This window comes from Ovis aries, chromosome 17 (genome assembly GCF_016772045.2).
Source record: "Ovis aries strain OAR_USU_Benz2616 breed Rambouillet chromosome 17, ARS-UI_Ramb_v3.0, whole genome shotgun sequence".
NCBI classification, from domain to species: Eukaryota; Metazoa; Chordata; class Mammalia; order Artiodactyla; family Bovidae; genus Ovis; species Ovis aries.
Window position 1 is genome coordinate 9664682 of NC_056070.1, and position 8722 is coordinate 9673403.

An 8722-nucleotide genomic window follows, 5' to 3' on the forward strand; every position below is an offset into this window, starting at 1 on the left:
AACAAATTTCACAAACGTGTTGCTAAGGAATTGGACTGATCGAACATGAATTAGGTAAACAGAGCTGAAAGTATTTTCCAGCTAAGACACCAAATCAGCAGTTGTACTATTGGATATTTCACTTATTCCTTCTAGCTAGCTTACAATAAATAAATAGGAAGAACCAAACTAATTTTTGTCTTCTTTGACATTACTCAGGATTTCTACATTCGGGATTTTTATAATAAAGAGATATTTTGTATACCCGTTTTTTTTAATTACATCAAATATAATTCAAATGTCATAATTTTTAGAATTTGTCATGTCAAAAGTATTATCACTAAATTTTCCCATATTAAGCTTCTTTTGTCAAAGACTTACTTTGTCATATTTTGAAGAGATGTAAAGGATGAAATAATATGATTTCTCGGATTTGCTTCACAATAATCCAGAACTAGCAGAGGAATGAAACACAGCTGACCATGAGATGTTAATTTCAGAAGCTTTGTGATGATTACATGGTGGTTCATTACAGTATTCACTCTACTTTTTGTATATAGTTCGGATGTTCTGCAGTTGAGAAAGTTGAAAACAGGAAGTAAAACTTCAGAATTGAATTTAGTACTCCTTATGAAAAATAAAGACCAACAGTAAATACAATAGCAGGGTAAATGTATAACTTTACTAGAGAACACTGGACACCTGTCAGGGTGATGCAGGAAATTTCAGCTTCTTCTTGGAAGTGCTCAGAATCCCCGGGGAACCAGGCTCTTTTGTCTTCTGTCATGATTGTGAAAGCTGATGGGTGTGTCGGTCACCCCTGAGAGTAGTTCTTTGGGGAATAGCATCCTTATGTCAGCTACTGCCAACTGGTGCTTGTGCTGTTTTAATATTCTCTGAGGTCTTGTCAACTAGCTGTACTTCTGCAAAGAATCTAAAACCTAACCCCAGTGGCAACTCTCCCTGCCCTCGTAATCTAATAATGGGATAGAGAAACAGCAAGAGGCAGTGCAGCTGACCCTTCCCCTTGATTTCACCTTAATCTTGGGGTCCCACTGAAGAAAAACATACTGCTTCTAGACTTATTCATTAAATGATAGAGGGAGCCTTTCCAGGTGTTACAAGGTGCACACAAAACCGTCAATCATTTTCTCTCCCTCCGAAAAGCTCACAACCAAGTTAGAGTCAGAATACACAAGGATGAAATAAGTTAGAAATGCAAGGTTGTGTAGGATGCATGCCCACTGATTAAAACAGACACCAAATATCGTACTGTGGCAGGGTAGAGAAGACCCCATCGTGGAGGGAGTAAACTGGAAAAGTTTTCATGAGGGGATGACATTTAAGTGGAGGCTGTAACCACACCTAAATTCACACAAAGAGGGACTTCCCTGGTGATACAGTGGTTAGGAATCTACCTTCAAATGCAGGGGAAGCAGGCTTCATCCCTGGTCGAGGAGCTAAGACCCCATATGCCACGGGGCAACTAAACCTGTGCACCTCGAGCCTCATAACTAGAGAAGCCCGCGTGCCACAGCAAAGACCCAGCACAGCCAAAGAGCTAAATACAGTTCACACAGAGGGTGAAGGGCTAAGCTAGTGGCACATTATACAGCAGAAATCACCCCAGAACTGAAGCCAGACAGACCCACCTCCGATTCCCACCGTCATCTCTGAACTCTGTCCACTCATTTGTGAATCACGCAAGGAGGTTGCAAGATCTGAAAATATTAACACTTGACATTGTTGTTGTTCAGTCACTCAGTCATGTCCAACTCTTTGCGACCCCATGGACTGCAGCATGCGAGGCTTCCTTGTCCTTCACCATCTCCTGGAGAGTGCTCAAACTCATGTCCATTGAGTCGGTGATGCCATCCAACCATCTCATCCTCTGTCGCTCTCTTCTCCTCCTGCCTTCAGTCTTTCCCAGCATCAGAGTCTTTTCCAATGAGTCAGCTTTTTGTGTCAGGTGGCTGATGTTTTGGGGGAAAGCCTATTACTAAGTAGGCTGCTAATAAATGATTGCTTTTTTTCTCCATTGTGTAGGAAGCCATAGGAAAAACATTTCTAAGTAAAATCTACAGCCAGATTGGAGAGACCTTGAACGTCAGACTAAGGGGTTTAGACTTTTATAGGTGTCCAGTGGATTTCAGCAGAGAAAGTCATGGTGAAAGTTGTATGTAGAAAGATGATTACTCTTACAGTGATTATGCAAGGTTGTTGAGAAGGGCGACTTGATCTAGAGAAGTTACACTAGAGTTAATACCATGAGCTGAACAGTAAGTATTAAGAGTGGGAATGGGGTTGTGGCCAAAGATGAATTTACCATGGAGCTAATGAAGCCTCATTTTTGGCCCCTTACTTTGAAGAACCTCATCTGGGGCCTCAGAAATGAGATGAAGATGACAACAGCTTTGCATAATCATGCCGTGTTGTCAACTTTTGCAAAAATAAGGTATTAATTGGTGAAGACTACTGTCTCTTTCTACCTATCAGTCAGTTTGGACTTCCATAACAAAATACCATAGACTGGAGGTGCTTCAACAAAAGAGATCTATTTTCTCATAATTCTAGAGGCTGGACATCTGAGACCAGGTGGTCAGCATATGAAGGTCTGGTGAGAGACCTCTCCTGCCTCTTCCTGCCTTGGAGAAGCTCACTGTGCACTCATGGGGCACTTCCTGTGTGCTCAGGTGGAGAGAGTTCTTTTCTTGCTCTTGTTGTTTAGTTGCCAAGTCATGTCTGATTCTTTGTGACCCCATGAACCACAGTATGCCAGGCCTCCCTGTCCATCACCAATTCCCAGAGTCCACCCAAACCCATGTCCATTGATTTGGTGATGCCATCCAGCCATCTCATCCTCTATTGTCCCCTTCTCCTCCTGCCCTCAATCTTTGCCAGCATCAGGGTCTTTTCAAATGAGTCAGCTCTTCACATCACGTGGCCAAAGTATTGAAGTTTTGGCTTCAAAATCAGTCCTACCAATGTACACCCAGGACTGATCTCCTTTGGGATGGACTGGTTGGATCTCCTTGCAGTGCAAGGGACTCTCAAGAGTCTTCTCCAATACCACAGTTCAAAAGCATCAATTCTTCAGCACTCAGCTTTCCTTATAGTCCGACTCTCACATCCATACATGACCACTGGAAAAACCATAGCCTTGACTAGATGGACCTTTGTTGGCAAAGTAATGTTTCTGCTTTTTAATATGCTGTCTAGGTTGGTTATAACTTTCCTTCCAAGGAGTAAGCGTCTTTTAATTTCATGGCTGCAGTCACCATCTGCAGTGATTTTGGAGCCCAAAGAAATAGTCAGCCACTGTTTTCATTGTTTCCCCATCTATTTGCCATGAAGTGATGGGACTGGATGTCATGATCTTCGTTTTCTGAATGTTGAGCTTTAAGCCAACCTTTTCACTCTCCTCTTTCACTTTCGTCAAGAGGCTTTTTAGTTCCTCTTCACTTTCTGCCATAAGGGTGGTGTCATCTGCATATCTGAGGTTATTGATCTTTCTCCCGGCAATCTTGATTCCAGCTTGTGCTTCTTCCAGTCCAGCGTTTCTCATGATGTCCTCTGCATAGAAGTTAAATAAGCAGGGTGACAATATACAGCCTTGACGCACTCCTTTTCCTATTTGGAACCAGTCTGTTGTTCCATGTCCAGTTCTAATTGTTGCTTCCTGACATGCATATAGATTTCTCAAGAGGCAGGTCAGGTGGTCTGTATTCCCATCTCTTGAAGAATTTTCCACAGTTTATTGTGATCCACACAGTCAAAGGCTTTGGCATAGTCAATAAAGCAGAAATAGATGTTTTTCTCAAATTCTCTTGCTTTTTCCATGTTCTTACATGGACACAAATTAATCTGACCTTGAGGTCACCACCTTTATGCCTTTATCTATTGCTAATCACTTCCAAAGCCTCCTCCTCCTACTTATGACATTTGGCATTTGGACCTCAGACAGGGATATTGGAGGGACACACACATTCAATTCATGATGCACCCATACTTCCCACCCTTGTCACTTCCCTCTTGTACTCTACAGAAATTGTAGGCATTTGGGGAATGAGAGTAGGGGAATTTGAATTGAAGAAAAATTTACTTTGGGTTCAGTGAGGCATATTTCTGTGGTTTTCATCCCCCCCCCCCCGCCTCCGTATATTTAAGTTGTTAATGTCTTTCCCTATGCAGAAACAGTTTCAGAAGTCCTCCCTTGCCTCAGTGCTAACTCAACAGGAAGGTGCAGGACAACAGATTATAACATAACATCCCTTGAGGCCCTTAGGATCTAAAGGTGCACGTGATGGAAGAAAAGCACATTTTGAAATATATGGAGCCTGTAGAAAGTCTGTGAAAGATTCTTCCAACCATCAGGTGTATAAAGTTGGAAGTAGATTATTTAGTTCTCATTGGTAACTAGTCATAATAGATGGCCTCTCCTATAGGGAATTATTCAAGAATGCAGCATATACATTATAACTTTAACTGTATTATAATTGTAGATACACAATACTTTGTTTCTTTTTTTTTTTTTTTCTCTTTTGGTAGTAATCAGAATCTTTTGCCTAGGTACTTTTAGTATGCTCTTTTTTTTTTTAATAATCTTTTTTTTCCTTTATTTTAATTTACAATACTGTATTGGTTTTGCCATACATTGACATGAATCAACCACGGGTGTACATGCGTTCCCAAACATGAACCCCCCACCCACCTCCCTCCCCATAACGTCTCTCTGGGTCATCACCGTGCACCAGCCCCAAGCATGCTGTATCCTGCGTCAGACGTATACTGGCGATTTGATTCTTACATGATAGTATACATGTTACAATGCCATTCTCCCAAATCATCCTTTTTAAATCATAGTTGTACAAAGTAGAATTTCTCAAAATTCCTAGGTTTATATAACACAAACCTTCAGCACCAACTCACAGAAAGTTTAAAGCAGATCATTCATGGGACAAAAAATTGACAGTTTTTTCATAAATTTGAGAACAACTTACAATTGAAAACAATTTACATGACATTTTCCATAAGGATCTGTGATGCTGAAAAATACTTTTATAAACTATTAATTTTTTAAAATTTTAATCCATCAAGTTGGAGAAAAGACTTATCTTTCTAGTCTCTCTCTAGTAAATGTTCCACAATCCTTAGCTTATGAAAGTTGATCATCAACAAGTATGCAGCCAAGAAAAAATGTTTCTAGCGGGGGTGGGGGGAGGGGGTGGGATTGGGATGCAGAGAATTATTTTAAGTGTTTTGTTTCTTAATGGATTTTGTAATGATTGTGGTATTTATATCTGATCCTTTATCTCAGTCTAAATATTGGATTAGCCAAAAATTTTGTTCATAAAAGCTTACAAAAAAACCTGAAGGAACTTTTTGGCCCACTCAGTAAAAATTAACTTCAATTTCTAATGTTATGTTTGTAACTTCTTTTGTTTTTTTCTAAAAGGGGGTTCCTATGGCACCTGACTCCAGTACTCTTGCCTGGAAAATCCCATGGACAGGCAAGCCTGGTGGGCTGCCATCTATGGGGTTGCACAGAGTTGGATACAACTGAAAACCTTCACTTTCACTTTTCACTTTCATGCACTGGAGAAGGAAATGGCAACCCACTCCAGGGTTCTTGCCTGGACAATCCCAGGGACAGAGGAGCCTGGTGGGCTGCCATCTATGGGGTCGCACAGAGTCGGACACGACTAAAGTGACTTAGCAGCAGCAGCAGCAGCAAGCCTAGATCTACCCTCTGACTATAGCAATGAAAATAAAACAAAAAGCATGAATCCAGACATTGAAGACACTTCAAAACATCTCTGTGAGTTCTATTTGCTCTCCAGGAAGGGACCTTATCTCGCTCAGTCGCTCAGCTGTGTCTGAGTCTTTGCAGCCCATGGACTGTAGCCTGCCAGGCTCCTCTGTCTATGGGACTCCCCAGGCAGGCATACTGCAGTGGGTGGCCATTCCCCGGGATTTTTCTGAGCCAGGGCTCAAACCCACATGTCCTGTGTCTCCTGCATTGCAGGCGGACTCAGTACCACAGGGCCACCTGGGAAGCCATGTTACTCCCCTAGAGTAGGCTATTTTATTGGCTACAAAAATATTTCCCACCCCTCCTTCAGTGCTAGACTTTTTTCTGAAACATGCTCTAATGACACAGTTTGAAACACTTAAGTGGAAAATAAACAGAAGTTTACCACATCTTCAGTGTCTCACAACACATTCTTTCTCCCCTGCAGCAAGCTACAAACTCATCTTTCTCTCTGTGACCTTATCATCACCACCCCCAGACCATTTACCAAACTCTGGACAAAGTTATCTTTCTAATATGCAAATCTGGTTATATTGCCATCTGATCAGAACTCTATTACTTTTAGGAAAAAAGGACCATCTTTAACAGAGAGACGTAGATATTGGGGGATCCTTCCTCCAGTAATTGATCCTATTTATCTATTTGAGTGACCAGAAAGTTTGTTTGGGTTTTTCCATAATATCTTACAGAAAAATCCAAACTTTTTGGCCAGCCTAGTACATGACTTCCACGGGGTCTCTCCTGACTGCGAGTCTGAGTCATGCGCTGCTCACAGCTGCTGGTCTCCTGTGCAAAGACTTAGCTCACTATATGTTGTTCCCTGTTTGTTTCCTCCACGGGGTACTTGTTCACCACAAACCCCTTTTGAAAAAAGAGATGGTAACCATGACTACTTTATTGCTGCCTCTCTTCTCCCTGCCTCGCACAGCTCAGGCACATACAGGCTCTCAATATATATTTGCTGAATAAACAAGTGAATTAGTCACTCAGCATGAGCAAAGTTGCAATAAATGAATGGAGGGTGGGATAAACACTCATGACACCACCACCCCCCCCTTACCAGTAGAGCAGCCCTGGGACCTAGAAACTCCTGTGTATTGTGCTCCATTCCTTCATCTCAGCACCCAGAATGCCCCAGAAGTCACCACCCTTCCAAACTTTGCTTTCCCTTCTCTCACTGGCTTGCTTGTTCCTTAGGATCATATCATAGATGTAGGTAAACCAAAACAAGAAAAAAAATGCGTTGCTTACTTTTAGTGATTTTGAACTTTGTAAAACTGGCAGCATACTGTAAGTACTCTGCATCTTGCAACTCTTAATGACATAGTGTTTCTAAGCTTCATCCGTTAATAATGTGTGTAGCTGTAGCTTGCTCGTTTTCACTACTGTGTGGTACTGCGATGAATAAACTTACTACTACCAACTTATCCATTTTGTTCATATTCTTCCAGCCACCCAACTCCCTGGATCCTGACCGATTTTATTTTTCAAAGATGGTACCTCAGTATTCCTCATGCCATATGTGACATCTTCTTTATCCACTCTATCAATAGACATTTAGATCATTTCCATGTCTTGGCTGTTGTAACTAGTGCTGCAATGGACATAGGGGTGCATGTATCTTTTCTAATTATGATTTTCCCTGGATACATGCCAAGGAACAGGGTTTCTGGACGATATGGTAACTCTATTTTTAATGTTTTGAGGAACCTCCATACTATTTCCTACACTGGCTGTACCAATTTACATTCCCACAAACAGTGTAGGAGGGTTCCCTTTCTCCACGCCCTCTCTGGCATTTGTTATGTGTAGATTTTTTTTAATGAAGATCATTCTAACTGATATAAGGCGATACCTCATTGTAGTTTCGATTTTCATTTCTCTAATAATCATTGATGTTGAGCATCTTTTCATGTGGCTCTTGGCTATCTGTATGTCATCTTCAGAGAAATGTCTGTTTAGGTCTTCTGCCCATTTTTCAATTAGTTCTTTTGTTTTTTGGTTAAGCCAAAAAGCTTTTGGTGTAGTTTGTTTTATAGTAACTGGAATAATCTCTTTAGGAACTGTCCATTTTCTGGGCCCCATGTCTTTCTGGGGAAATTTTCCCTTTGCCTTGAAGGCTCTTCCAATCCTAATCAACCAGCATTCATTTTTCCTGATACCCATCATAGCTCCATCTAACCAGATTAACTCATAATTGTTTATTAAAATTCTCTATAAAAACAATTCTGTTAAATGTTTTTGTTAAAATCCTTTCTCCCCGCCCTCACCAATGTCCCAGGACTCCCTGCCTCCTGCTCAAGTTGGGTCACCGTTTGTCCCTCAGTACATCATTCAGCTTCTTTAAAACTTCTTTACCTTTGAGTAAATTTTGGCTAAACAATGTTTCTCACAGTGTGATCTACCAATGATCTGCAGCAGAGGCACCTGGGTCCTTACTGAAAACACAGACTCTGGACAGCACCCCAGAAATGCTGAATCAGGATCTCTACATTTGTATCAAGCACTCCAGGTGCGCCTTAAACACATTCAAGTTTAACAATCCTCAATCTCCTGGGGATGATTTGGTGAGGGGGCTGGGAGCAGCACTTGGCATAAACTTGAGAAAAGAGACCTGGGAGAACTCAGGCAGAAATCCTTTTCTTTTTGCCAGTTAAAACAATTAACTCCAGTGCTCTCTACCTCCAGAGCCTGCTTCTTTTCCAAGACAGTGTAAAACTATGGCCTCAAGTTATATAGCAGATGTGCAGAAAACATAGTAAATGTGGAACTTGACTAAATAAATAAGTAAATGAAAGGATCTAGAATTTATTGTCCACAAATCTGACAAAAGAGGCTTTGATTTTCAGATCATGGTGGGGGTTAATGTAGAAGCTGGGGAATATATTAATAATTTTCAATGGTACTTAAAATTCATGATGGTGGTATCTA